We start from the raw sequence: 14,949 nt of genomic DNA on the forward strand, positions 1-14,949 counted from the left end.
CCCTCTTCCACCGAAGGATACTGTGCATGCCCTGTTGGCGTAGCTGTATCAGTGCTGGACAGTTGGATAGGATTGGGCCCTGAGTGAAATAGTTGTAAGGCAGAAAGTAAATGTAAACATGCAGAGAGTGAAAAGCAAGCCAGGAATTTAATTATTGGAGTACTTTATCTATAAACATGGCGCATCACACTTTTACATGTTACAAAGGCCTTTACGTGTGTACACTTTACACGGCTTAACGTGCCTTTAAACATTAAAAAGGTGAATGTTTCCAAGTAAGGTGGTTTCAAAACACAGATCTATGGAGCAAGGAACCGTTCTCCAGAAAGGAGCAGGCAGTCCTAAGCTATTTCATAAAATAACTGACTTCTAAGAGCAGTATAACAGTACATGGGTGGGGAATGGCAGAATCTTGCAATAAGATGAAAACTGGAACAATTTTTATTGTGATACATGATAGTCTTGCCTTATTCCCTTAGATTTGGAAGGTTGCTTTACTTAAAACATATTTAAATATCTTTAGAAATCACTTCCATGTAGGAAAAATCATTTACATGAATAATTGTACAATTATGAACATGGAGGGCACATATCAGTTTCTCTGTATGTGGAAACTTATCTGTTTTCTTGGTGGACAGCTAGATTAGTTGTGTTTTCTCATAACTATATGTGTATGTGTACAAACAAGACACTTTTTTGCATACTTTTTTCTAAATAAGAGAGATCTGAATATTTAAAGAAGTCTTAGATAGACAGCAGTCCTTCTTTGGGAGGTTATATATGATTTATATGTAAGTGAACCAGATGTGATTCTGATGATAACCCTGAAACACTACTAGTCCAGTATTTACTTCACAGACTTAGAGGGAATCCTGTGCATGTTTACTCCCATGTAAGTCTGTATTGACGGTATTCAGTAAATCTTCCTTCTATGTAAGTGTGCATAGGATTGCAATGTTAATTACTTCAAATGGGTCGCAGGTTTGGTTAGGGTGCTTGTATTTCAGCCAGACAGCGATGAGTAACTTAAGGCACCTCTGTTCAGTAGAAGCAAAGATAGTGAATCTTTATTATTTACAATATAATTTGCCTTTGCTAGTCTTGGCTCTAGGCAAGAATAGTGGTTCTGCTTTCCCTCTTCTTGGTGCTTTGAAATAAATGAACTTCACAGCTTGAAGCAGTTAGATTATTTATCTGAGCAGGAAAGGGAAGTCATCTCTCTGTACTGAATGTTAGTCTCTTTCTGTCCCTCCCATCACACTGAACACCATTACTAAACAGAGGGTGTGCTCCAAATTGTTTCTGCATAATTAAATGTTTTAAAATAAATAAGCTCATTTGCAGTGTCTTTGATTGCTGGCTCACTGTCAGCATAGCAGGCATAGCATTTATATGTGTTTAATTAAAGTGCTGTTCTCATACAGACATTGCTGGAGATTGTACATGGACTTTGCATAGAATAACGTCAGTTTTATTTCTCTTAATGAGTTGAAATTTTGTACTGACACTTTACTGGAAAAAAAAATTGTGTGTGTTTTTCATGGATGGTTCTTGGTCTCTCTGATAGTTCATGAGTTCCATTGACTTATGAAAGCATATAGGACTCAGAATGGCTCAGATGATCATTTTCAGCAGTCCAGTGTTTTTACTGGAGAGAAGTCACCTACTTTACAGGTGTTCCTTTTACAGTCACTTAAAAAAAGTTCTTGTCATGTAATAAAGAGCCATAGCAAAGCAGTGAGTATAGGTTTCATTTATCCCAACTGCAGAATTCCTGGGTTGTAGCATGGGTTCCTACATTACCAGTGTCATTCTTTCATGATAGAAAGTCAGGTGCACTTCTCCTCCACGTGCTTTCAAGAACATGTGAGCCAGGGCCTCATAAGAACATAAGAACATAAGAACAGCCCCACTGGATCAGGCCATAGGCCCATCTAGTCCAGCTTCCTGTATCTCACAGCGGCCCACCAAATGCCCCAGGGAGCACACCAGATAACAAGAGACCTCATCCTGGTGCTCTCCCCTACATCTGGCATTCTGACTTAACCCATTCCTAAAATCAGGAGGTTGCGCATACACATCATGGCTTGTACCCCATAATGGATTTTTCCTCCAGAAACTCGTCCAATCCCCTTTTAAAGGCGTCTAGGCTAGACGCCAGCACCACATCCTGTGGCAAGGAGTTCCACAGACCGACCACGCGCTGAGTAAAGAAATATTTTCTTTTGTCTGTCCTAACCCGCCCAACACTCAATTTTAGTGGATGTCCCCTGGTTCTGGTATTATGTGAGAGTGTAAAGAGCGTCTCCCTATCCACTCTGTCCATCCCCTGCATAATTTTGTATGTCTCAATCATGTCCCCCCTCAAGCGTCTCTTTTCTAGGCTGAAGAGGCCCAAACGCCATAGCCTTTCCTCATAAGGAAGGTGCCCCAGCCCAGTAATCATCCTCCTCCTTGCTAATACCTTATTTTGGAGGGCTTTTTCATACAGTTTCTCAAATTGTGCAAATGAGGCCAGTACTCCTGGTTGTGAGCCTATCATCTCACCCCCCCCTCCCCATGTTCTTTGTGGGGAATTCAGAATTCAGAGCCAGCCCTCTAACCTGAAGTCTGACACACTCACATTCCTATAATATTTCTCTAAGCCTGCTGTGTGTGGTGGCAAATAGACTCGGGATCCTCTTGGGGGTGAGAATGTTGTCTCCCCAGTGTGATCTGCATCCAGGTCTCTGACTTGGAGGTCCTTGGTTGCTGGACTCAGGCTCAGTGTTAAGGACCCAGTCCAACACCTCTGTCACCTGGGTTTCTGGGCTTTCTGACCTAACCAGAAAGGTTTCCCAGTGTCCAGGCCTAGCTAATGACAATAGTCATTTTAATCTATAACAGCATTGATCTCTTCACTAGTATATGGTATATATCTTACATAGCAAGTGTCATAATAATTGTAGACAAACTTAGTTGTGTTGATCCCTGATTTATCTGTCCTATTTTATATAAAACACCATCCACCCCAATCAATAATATATCACTGTAAATACTTGTAGACTTCAGTTTTATTTGTTCGAAATTAGTGTCTTAAAGATTCATAGCTTCTGATTCTGAACTTTCATTTTGAGCTATACTGTCCTCAGAAAATGAAAGGTTTGCATGAGTTGAAACAAGTTTCTCAGTTCAGTCATAGGTTAACTTGATCATATCTTGAATTTTTAATTGAATATTCTTGAACGTTCAGCAGTTTCTTTTCATGGAAATGGAAAGATCTAGAGCAGGTGGGAGGGAAAGGAGTTGATGGCCATTTTGTACAAAAGCTTTGCCACCATATTGCAGGAGCCACATTCTAGGCAGACTCCCAGATTTCCACTAAATATCTCGGGGTGTTGTACATTAAATGTAGCAGAGCACACAGTTGTAACTTCAAGTTTTAAGGTGATGCTTTAGTAATTCATCATCACTAACATGTTAATAATATGATTATTACTTTTAATAACAGGGTCTCCGCATCGGTGCCTTTCTGGCCGCCATGTTAAGGTGCTTTTGCAATGGCTGTCTCCCTGGCAGCACATGCAAGACCTATGCTGTGGTGAAGCAGGATTGGGCCCTTCATGTTGCCCTTCTTGATTCACTTAGCAAGATGTTTACTCTGCAACTGAAGGGCTGATTTGGAAGTAAAGATAGCAGGTGATCTATTTAATCCCATGCATACGTTGCCTTAAGCCATTTCTGCCCAACGTCGCATATACGCAACAGGGACCAAATGTGTACACCCGTGGGCTGGGCAAAAATGAGTTTAACTATTTTGTTGAGAGTTCATGGGCTGGTGGTTCTGGAAAACTTTGAAGGACATGTAATTGCCCTTCTGTCAGCTTCGCATTTCCCTGGTGGGATGCAGTCAGCTAAGGAGTCACTGGCTGTCTCTGTGCAGAATGTTCAGAAGCAATGCCAGCTGGCGTGATGTCTCTGCATTCTAGAGGCTGTCGGGTTTACTTCTTTAGTAGTGATTTGTTACTCAGTACTAAAGTTTAGTTCAGGAGTCATCCTGGTGTTTGGGCGTAATAAGAAACTAATGCCATTTTTTGAGCTTATTCCATCGAAGAAGCTTCTGGACAGGTCTAGGGTTTTTTTTAAATTTCTATACTTTTCGTTTTGAGGTTTTTTTTAAAGTAAACTTTTTTATAAGTTTCATAGCTCAACAGAAATTGTGTCATCTGATTCTACTGCTCCTTAAATTAACAGTCCAGTCAAGTGGTGAATAAATTCATATTTAAGAACTACTGTGTCACACACAGTCACACAGTCCATCTCAATATTTAAGTAATAGCTCAATCCTAACTTGAACTGGAAACAGGCAGGCTGGTGTGCCTCCGCTATATCCAGCGCAAGTTTGGGGCCAAAAGCAGCACAACCTGAGGCAAAGGGAATCGCTTCCCCTTACCCCATGTCACACTGCAGTGGCCCCAATGGGTCTACTCGGATCTGAGCCACCTCAGGAGGTGGCGCATATCTGAGCTGAATGGAGCAGGGGGTCAGGATCTGGCATAACCGCCGGGTTCTGGCCCTGCCTCCTGCTCCCCACCTGCCTCTGGGAATGCCCGCCACTCACCCTTTCCCCACCCCGGAACGCCTCCCTCCCGCCTTCTCCCCACCCTCCCTACACCCCGTCAGACCCCTGTGCCGGCCAAGCTCAGTCAGCGCAACTCACCCATCCTTTAGGGCCCGCCGCAGTGCAGGGAGACCAGAGCACAGACGTGTCCCTTCTGAGTGGCATAAAAGTGCTTTACAGCACTTTTGCGACACTCTTGGGCTGGTGCAAGGGACTTGCGCCAGCCCAAGTGGTCATTAGGGTTGGGCCCTAAGTCATATAACTTTCTGTGTACAACAGCTGATAGGTCACCCCAGATATGCAAGTATATTGGCTACAGGAAGCATGTTAAACCACCCTTGAGTGTTCTAGTCAATCTCACAGAAAGAAACTTCCAGAATATTTCTGGGAGCAGTTTGCTGCATTGTTCAAACGTACCCAAAATAATGAATGCACCGACTAATTAATTTTGCTAGAACTTAAACTCAGTGTTTGTTTTTATTCCTTCAGTGGTTTTGGAAATAGTTGTTTTCTCTGCTCTGTATTGCAATTTTCCTTCTAATGTGCTTGTCCTTCTAATACAGGCTTCCATATTAGATTTAATTTACTTTGTGCTTTTGTCTTTGATAATTAATGTCATGTTAAGCTGGCTCCATGACTGTAATGTAGGATCAAAGCTTTGATTTGTTGAAAATGTGCTTTCCGAATGCTCTTCCCTGAAACCCTAACAAGCAGTCGTCATAACTATTAAGATGAATATATACGGTTTGCTTTGTGCGCTTCATTAAGAGTAGGAAAGATAAATTGGAAATCACAAGATAAGGTAAACTTATCATTGCACAACACATTTAGATTCACTTCTGCTTGTGCAATTTAAACTTAGCACTGAACTTTCTGGCTATCAAGATTAATGAAAGTGTACTCTAAAGTCTGGACATGCTATCCTTCCTTTGACCCTGGTGGCAAAGTTTTGTAGCTCACACATAGATATCTGTATAGAAAGTGAGCAGGTCTTCTACAGCTCTTTCAGTTGTGAAGTGCATACAGGCATTCCCCTGTATCTGTGAGGGTTCTGTTCCAGAACCTCCTGCGGATACGTGAATCCACGGCTATGGGGGACGTCTTCCCCCACCCTCCAGAGGCTTAGCACCAGCTTTAGGAGGACATAGGATTGGGCCCTTAGTCTCCAGTAAGTTCAGAGGTTGGTATTCTTGGCACAACATAAATACCAAATGGGAGGGACTCTAATCCTAGTTAGATACATAAGGAAATTAATGCTTTTGTTTGCTTTTGCTCCATCAGGCTGTAAACCTCACATTTACTATTCGTTTGTGGGTTAATGTGCTTTGTTCTTGAGCAGCAACTCAGCTCCAACTGCTGGGTGTTACTTGTTACTGTTATTTAATTTGGTCAAGCTTTTTCTTTGTTGTCATCCAGCTAAGTTCAGGCATTTTCCATCAGCCTGCCAGTACTTTTCCTACCCCTCCCTTTTCTTTTGTGGTTGAATTCCTTTCTTGGATTGTTAATAAACTAGCTACCTTTTGACTTAGCTCCTGCTTAGTCCATGTTCATGCAGTGTAATGCATGTCCATGTAATGCAGTGAGTTGTCACATCTAATCACTCTCAGATGATACTGTGGCCTTGAATTTAAGTTAGAATCCCTGGGGTTCTCGGCTCTCCTGACAGCCCTCCCCACCTGACCTCTGTAGCCTCGGATGGGGGTAGTGGATAAAAACCACTTGTCCCCCTCCGTTTACCTGCTGATCTAGTAAAAAAGAGAGAGCAGGAAGGGGCATGTGAGCACTGTGTGCTTCTCTTGTTGGCCAGCCTGCCTTCTTCTGGTAACTTACCTGACAGGTGTCTTGGGGCCTTCTTGTTTTGCTTTTCCATATTCCTATTGAGGTGGGTATAAACTATGACCTTAGTTTTGAGGTGGATTGCGGCCCTTTGTAGCATGTAGAAGGCCAGATAAGATGCAACTTGGCAGATGTTGTTCAGGGGAATACAGTATGGTTGGTTGCAAGTATCAGGCTTTAAAGATTAAAACAAGCACTTTAAATTGAGCCCAGAAACAACCTGAGAGCCAGTGAAGGTTTCCGAGTTCCTGAATAATAAGTTTCATCAGTCCCAGTTAACAATCTGGTTCTGCATCAGCTAACATTTCTTTATTCTTTTTAAAGGCAGTCCTACATATAATGCAATAACCACCTAGCCTGGATATTAGGGAGCACAGATACCCAGAGGAAGGGGGCATGTGATCCTATGACCCACCCCTATTCTCTTAAATATGGTGTAGATATTCCTCCCATTATGTCTGCACCAGCCAACTTTGTTCACCTTTTTCAGTAGTCTCAGTACAGTAAGCTGACTTTTAAGGAACCTTCTGTTTTGATTCTGAGATCTTTGTACTGGGTTACATTTTCTTTGCCTATTAGGAAAGCTTTACCAAAGGAAAAAGTGAAATCAGTGCTTTGGTATGTTACAAATTCTCAGCATATCCAATTTTGAAGCCCTTGTCTGTTCTGATTTGGCCAAGGACTGAGGCTGAGAAGAAAATACTTGTATGTGATTCTTATAGGGGTTTCACTTCATTTGAATATAGCTTCTGTTTTAGTGGAGCACATGCCCTTTCATGCTCTGGCATTTGCCAGTGGGAACTATTAATATACAACTGGCTGCATGTCTGTCTACTCAGAAGCTTTGCATGGTTTAGGGGACTTCCCCCACTTCTAAGTATTTTTTTTTCTTAATTGTAATTTACAGTCAGAAAACTTGATGTTCTGTAGAAAAAGGAAGGATTTGGGTTTTTAAAAAAATGCTGCATGCTGGGTAATCTAAAGCAGTGTTTCTCAAACTGTGGGTCAGGACCCCTTAGGTGGGTTGCGAGCCAATTTCAGGTGGGCCCCCATTCATTTCAGTATTTTATTTTTAATATATCAGACTTGATGCTACCATGGTATGTGTCTGAATTTGGGAAATGTTACAGATCTGTACTTTTAACAGGCTACTCTGTATATGCTGTTAATGATAGTAAATGGGACTTCCTCCTGGGTAAGTGTGTGCAGGGTTGCAGCCTAGGATTGTCAAAAATTTCATGCGTGCTTACCTACCTTCAGGGTGTTGTAGAGCCAGGGTGGTATAGTGGGAGAGCCAGGGTGGTGTAGTGGTTTGGAAGGTGGACTCAGACCTGGAAGATCCAGGTTCAAATCCCCCCTCAGCCATAAAGCTTCCTGGGTGACCTTGGGCCAGTCATTTTCTCTCAGCCTCACTTACCTCACAGGGTTGTTGTTAGGAAAAAAGGAGGGGAGCAGCTGTGTACACTTCCCTGAGCTCTTTGGAGGAAGGGCAGTATAAAAATGTGATAACTGCACATGCCTGATCTCATCTGATCTTGGAAGCTAAGCAGGGTCAGGCCTGGTTAGTACTTGGATGGGAGACTGCCTGGGAATACTGGGTGCTGTAGGCTTATACCATAGTTTTTCAAGACTGAAGGTTGCCAACCAACCAAATAAATATAAATGACTTCTGGTCATGACTTCACTTCCGGTGGATCCTGACAGATTCTCATTCTAAACAGTGGGTCCTGGTGCTAAAAACTTCAGAACCACTAATCTAAAGTAAGAATTTTACCTTTACAGTGACCTGTGATCTGTAAGCAGAGAGCATTGGTGTTCTTATGACGGAATAATGCAATTGACCTTTTTTGCTTTCATCACTTAGTGACTGGAATGTCAAGGGATTCTTTGCATGCAAGAAATGGTTGTGCTGTATTTCTGTTAATTAACCACTTGTGGGGACACAATAGAGGTGAGTTATATTACACAGTGTTGCAATGGGGTTTCTTGAACTAGCAAAGGTAGGCAAGAAATATGACAAAACTGTGACATGTGTGCGCATTTGGTCCCTGTTGTGCATATGCAACATTGGGCAGGAATGGTTTGAACCATTAAAATATTAACTCATTAAAAATGGGTTAATGTTTTGCCCCTACCATTTTTTTGGTCCTAATTGTAGGGTCCCTGTAATGTCCATAGTGGGAGGGGGCCCCTTCCCTGGGGTTGTAGGCAAGCGCGAGGGGCTTACCCGGTCCTTGAACGATGGTTGGCGACGGATTAACAGATGGGAGGCGGGTACAGTTGTTTGACACAGGCGGTTTAATAGCATCAGCCGTTTCACATTCATGAGGACTGTTACTTCACAGAACTACATACATCATGCTGACTTGTGTCGCCGACATCGGATGGTCTCTGGACCTGACCCTCCCCGTTTCTGGGCGGTCTCAGCACCAGCCTTCAGCTCCGAATTCCTTGGCCCGAGGTCAGGGCTCTCGGAGGCTGTAACCCTGCTGGTCGGGGTCAGGCTGCCTGGCCTTGGGAAGGCCCCTGATGTCTCTGTGCTGGTTCCCCAGCTAGCTGGCCCCCACGGGGTGTAGCTGGCTTCAATCCCCCCGTCTCCTCTATCGCAGAGGTCGCCCTCTGTGTCCAGGAGGGTCCTGGGTCAGGGAAGTCTCCCCCCCAGCCTCCTTTCTCCAGGGCAGCCACCCTTCCCCTCCCTCTGGAGGCCTCTCCTTTCCCTTAGACAGGGATGATGCTTTTCCTCGGGCCTTACTCCCCTCTGGAGAGGAACAACCTCCCTCTTCCCTCTTGGGCCGGCCCCACCCCTCCTAACCATGTGCCTGCCTTGTGTTCCCAGCTGGTCCTTATTTCTCCTCCCAGGTAGGTGCTCTGTACAGGACCCCGGTCCTGTGAGTACTCAGGTCTTACTCCCAAGGAGGCCTCTACCCCAGAGGAGACCCCTGCTCCTGGGAAGCTCCCCGCCACCTGGGCTGGATCCAGGTGATAGTCCCCCATCACTATCTTTAGGTTGGAAAAAAATTTCATTGACTTCGAGTGAATAGATTGAATAGTTAGAGGAAAATGGATACATAGGGGTGAGACTGGGCAGATGGAGCAAGAGAATAAGATAAGACTGGATCATACCTCCCCCCCCCCAAGAGAACTTTCGGCTTGTTGACATGTTTTCCTTGGATAACATAGGCAATGACATAGGCAATAGATGTGCAGAGGATAGCACTCTTAATATACCTTTTATATGGGGGGGGGATATTTCCATCCCACCTTCAGATTTTTATATATTTGTTTTAAACTATTGCAACCCACTCCAAGAGCGTGGGTTGAAAGGAGCTGTTGCTTTCAAATGAAGTATAATAACTTTTTCAGTAGACATATATGTTAATAGAAGTCAACACTGTCAGGAAGAAATTTAAAGTTTTTTTTTTTTTTTTACACATGTGCAGCCCAATCCTGTTTAACTCCCTCCAGAGCGACGCAGTGGTGTCAACATGGCTTCTGCTGTATCACATGGGGAGTTTCAGCATGCATACCCCATACTCCCTTGGGGTAAGGCAGTGGTTTTCAAATCATTTGCCTGAGAGGTACTGCGGGATGTTCCGTGCGGCCTCCTCTTCTCAGCCCTCCCAAGTGCTGCCAACTTGGATTACATGAGATCGAAGATGCAGTGCTCAGGAGAGATGTGTATGTGCCCCTACTATTATTCATTGGATAAATATCTCTTGTCCCATGTGAGTGAACAAAGTAGGGGAGTTGTAGCTCTTTCAAAATACAGTTAGCAGAGTGCATTATCTGACACTTGAGAGTCAAAATGACAGCTTCCAGTATTTGAAGGCACATGTTTCTGTATCTTTTTATACAGTGACAAATATTTCTCCATGATTGATGAGTCATAACTGGCTAGACAGATATATTTTCTGTGATTAAATCTGTGTAAGGTAGTTGAGGCAGCTTTCGAGCCTCATGAACAAAATGAATCATATCAATTACAATTCTGTGGCACATAACTGGAACTATCATTTTATGTTGGAGATGAATTTTTGAAAAGCTGCTGTAGTGTAGCGCTTTATTTCGTGACTAGGCATATTGCCCTCACTTACATTTGAGAATCTGCAATACATTTTCACTTGTTTGGCATGGGCAGCAACTGTTACCCTGCACATGCCTGATCTCGTCTGATCTCGGAAGCTAAGCAGGGTCAGGCCTGGTTAGTACTTGGATGGGAGACCGCCTGGGAATACTGGGTGCTGTAGGCTTATACCATAGTCTTTTGAGACTGAAGGTTGCCAACCATTTGTTTAGTATGACACCTGCAGTGGCGTACCTGGCTCTTGTGCTGGCAGGGGCCTACAAATGCTGCCTGCTCTGAGCGCCCACCCACTTTATTCACTTTTTTTTTAAAGCAAAAGAAGCAGCTAACCGCTCGAGCGGTGTGCAACCACTCTGAATGGCTGTGGGCCCCTGCCCCCCAGGTACACTAGTGGACACACATTACAGTGCTTGATAGTTATGGGACTAGAATATGAACATTTTAAGAGTATATCATCCTTCAGGTCTCTTGGGACAACCCTTAACATTATCAAAGTGTTTGCGTCTTCATAACTTAAAAGTTGGTTCCATATCTAACATCAGCCTGTTTTCTAAAGAAAGAAACCAAAGTATATTTCTGCCTGTTTTTAAATGTTCAATCTATATCAACCTCTTTCTACAAATGTTAAGTCATCTTGGTGACCTTTGTTTAGCTTCTTCCTTTTGAAAAATATGTAACATGATAGCTCAGAAGTTGGTTTTGTATTTCCTTGTTCAAATAGTCTTTCATTCTCCACCGCCCCCCATTTTAAAAGCACACAGAAACTTATTTGGATACTCTGCATCATCCTACTGGTAATACAGAGAGCATTTTAAGGGGGAAATAATTCTACAGTTTGAAAATGAACTTATGTTTTAATAAATGCCTAGGATGCACCATTGTGAGTCATGGTTTTGAAATAAACCAATGGTTCCCAAACTTTTTGACTGGTGGTTCCTTTGTTCTCCTGGCTATTGACCATGGCTCCCCCTTAGGGCTACAATCCTATACATTGTATAGGGTGAGAGTTTTCCATGAGAATTTCGCAGCTCCCTTGGCTGGTTTCTGTAGCTCCCCAGGGAGCCACAGCTCACAGTTTGGAAACCACTGGAACAGACGATTGTGTCTAATGCTTATTACTTCCAACTGTCATTATTTTCCCAGACAATCACAATTGTAAATAATTCAAATAAAAATAAGAGGAACATCAGGCCAAGCTACTTTGAAATTTGAAGATGCCTAAAAGATCATCACACAGATAATTCCATGTCAACATGTCTCTGGGAGACAGGTTTTTGAGTCCCAGTTTTGCTACAGACTTGACTATCAGTCCTAAGCACTCATCCTCATAAGTGAACATGGTTGAAATGAGGCTGCTGGACTTAATTGTCCAAATAGAATCCTAACTATATGGGATCAGTTGTCAACCCAGAGGCAAAAGGGATGTGTGAGGGTAGTTATAGCAATGGGATTTGTTATAGGTAGTCCACAAAGGTAGTCCACTTTGAAAGTGGGAATAGAAATAAATCCTGACACCACCATGCTTTTTCCCTTCCTAAAAGTGGTTCTTCTTTGGTGCTGACTCGGGATTTCTGTAGAGTGTGAATCAGTGATGAAGGAAAGGGGAGATTACTCAGATCATTAGGAATTCATTAAGATACTGAAAGTGGAAAAAATGCTTTTGGATTTCATTTACATTCTGTCACTTGTGCTTCTTAGAAGTGGTCCCCAATATTTCATTAGAAAGGTGTTCACATATAATACCAGTGGCCAAGATGAAAGATTTCTAAGCCCAAAAATCTTATGTGGACGTTTGCCACTGGTTGGGTGCCACTCAAAACACTGCCCCACTGCTCCATGTTTGCACCATTTTTTGTATTTCTCAGTAGCCAGTCTCCAGAGCTAAGCCAAATTCCAGGTGATTCCCTTCCTTTCCTTCCCCCAGCCAGGTCAGTGAATTTGGAGGACCAAGTTTTGAAGCACAATGCGTTGAATTAACATCAGTCTCCTCTTTCATTTCCTGTGAACCCCCTGAACCAGCATATCACTGGTACAGGAGATATGGAAAGGAAGGAGGGCAAGTCGCTGTTATGACCCCCTAGTGCATATGTATGCTAGTGGCATATGTCTACTCTGAATTGTGCAGGAGCTTCACTTGCGCTGTCTGGGAGCTACCAGAGAACAATAACTTACCTAGAAGGAGATACTGTTTAAAAGAACCCTAATTTTGGTGAAATGTGTTTCTTACAGTGCAATCCTATGCATACTTTCATGGGAGTAAGCTCCATTGAACAAAATTGGACTTGCTTCTGAGTGCATGAAATTCATTGTGTGTGTGTGTGTGTGTGTGTGTGTGTGTGTGTGTGTGTGTGTGTGTGTGTGAGAGAGAGAGAGAGAGAGAGAGAGGTAAAATTTTCTGCAGTTTGACCATTTCTAACACTGCAGTCATGTATGTCTGTTCAAAAGTAAGTCCCATTGAGTTCCATTGGTAATACTTACTCCCAGGTAAGTGTATACAGGCTTGCAAGTTCATTCCTAGAAGCTGATGGAATAATGAGAGCTGAGGCCGCTTGTTAGGAGGTTACACCTGTAATTCTCATGCTATTTCTTGCCAGACAGAAGGTTTTGATCTCTGATGCATGAGAGTATTTGTTTTAGTGATTGGCTAAATTAGACTACCTTATGGGAAGGTGATGCAAGATAAACTGTTTAAATAATATTTGATTTAGTTTTTTAAAAGAGGGTTCATATCTGTTGCATACAGTCTTTTGCACCTTTTAAGTCAAAAACAGCTGGTTTAGAAATAACTGTGATAGTTTTTTTTAATTTTTCCCTGTTATCAGTTTATTGTTTACCATACTACCTAGACAAATCATAGGTAACAAATATGCTTTTCTAAATGGTTTGCAGGTATAAATACCTAAAAAAAAAAAATGTAAGCCAAAGGTTTTTGAGTTCTTGTCAGAGAACAAGCTGTCTTTTTTCTTCCCTGTGTTTCTGCCCCCCAGCCTTTTAGATTGTTTTTGCTTGAAGCCATCTGACTGCCCTAAGAGCTTTTGAACTGTTTTTTCCCCCCTCGACCTGCAGTGGCCCTAATGCACCCTTAAAACTTTGTTTTTGCTAGTTGTGTTAGGAGGCAGGCACAATGTATTTTCAATGGCAAATTTAAAAAGAAAATAAGAAACTCAGACATTAGTATATAAGACAAAGCCCCAGACAGAGTATAAAAAACATTTGCTTGGAGGAAGCTTGGGAGTATGACTTTTGAACAGGAAAACATTAGCAGAGTGTGGAGGGGGAGGAGAGCGCTTTAATGTCACAGAATTTAATGGTTCCAAATGCCGGATTGCCCTTCTAAGCAGTATTCAGATAGCTGATGTTACTTTCACTCTCATTTCTCTGCTTTGAAAAATGATATTCTTACCCTATGGATATACAAATTGATCTTCTGTTCCTTGCTTTCGTCTCTGAAACTAGTTTTCCCTGGAACATTTATATAGCCCAGTTACTTTCATATGTTAAAACTGTAAGATACAGTGATCTAGAAATGAAAACAGCCTTGTAATTTCTTGTATGTTTTCTATGACTGGGCTTTTTTTCCTGGGAAGACGGAAGTATGTTGGGAAGGACTGAAATTCTGCTTCTGTTTTGGTGTATACATTTCCAAATACACATACTTAGGACTGTACTGCATGTCTACTGGGGAAAAATTGGTATCCAGGTAATGGGAGAGACAGTGAGTCAGTCTGATCTCATTTCTTGGTTGATTATCAAGGTTCAGATTCCCAAAGTATGCCTACATTTTATAATTTGTTGTTGTTGTTGTTGTAAATTATTCACACTCTGCAGGGGACTGGTTAATACTGAGATGATTTTAGCAATCTCAGAAAGAGCTTCAAGCCATTTCTGCCCAACACTGCATATACGCAACAGGGATCAAATGTGTACACCTGTGAGCTGGTCAGAAATAGGTTTTAAGAGTAACTCTTGAAATTTGCAAACCTGCTGGCTCTTTACAAACATGTTGTCAGGACCAGTGATCATCACGTAGCATATGCTTCAGACTGTATTTTTCTCAGCTGAAATGAAGAGTACTGGAACAGCAGCATGTGATCATTAATACAATTGCAGGTGTATCCCCTTATCTGTGGATTCCATTCTGCCCCCCCATACCTGAAACTGAAGATATAGGTGAACACCTGTCCCACGGTCCTGAGGCTGCCCTCCCCCTCTGAAGGTGAGAGAAGTGGAGCTCTCCTCGTCTCCAGAGGGGAGTCTGAGTTCAGCAGAGGCCAAAGACGTCTGTCTCCAGCCTCTACCGGGCTAGACTGAGCTATATAGCTTAAAACAGGTGTGCCCAAACCCCGGCCCTGGGGCCACTTGCGGCCCTCAAGGCCTCTCAGTGTGGCCCTCAGGGAGCCCCCAGTCTCCAATGAGCCTCTGGCCCTCT

At 42.8% G+C, this 14,949-nt stretch overlaps 1 protein-coding gene and 1 pseudogene across 5 annotated transcripts in view; both read left to right on the forward strand.

Moving 5' to 3' along the window:
* Window positions 1–14,949, forward strand: part of TMCC3 (transmembrane and coiled-coil domain family 3) — a 123,461-nt gene that overhangs the window by 85,280 nt on the left and 23,232 nt on the right. The window lies entirely within an intron of this gene.
* Window positions 10,570–10,686, forward strand: LOC136657945 (5S ribosomal RNA; annotated as a pseudogene).

Source organism: Tiliqua scincoides, chromosome 7, assembly GCF_035046505.1.
Source record: "Tiliqua scincoides isolate rTilSci1 chromosome 7, rTilSci1.hap2, whole genome shotgun sequence".
Lineage (NCBI taxonomy): Eukaryota > Metazoa > Chordata > Lepidosauria > Squamata > Scincidae > Tiliqua > Tiliqua scincoides.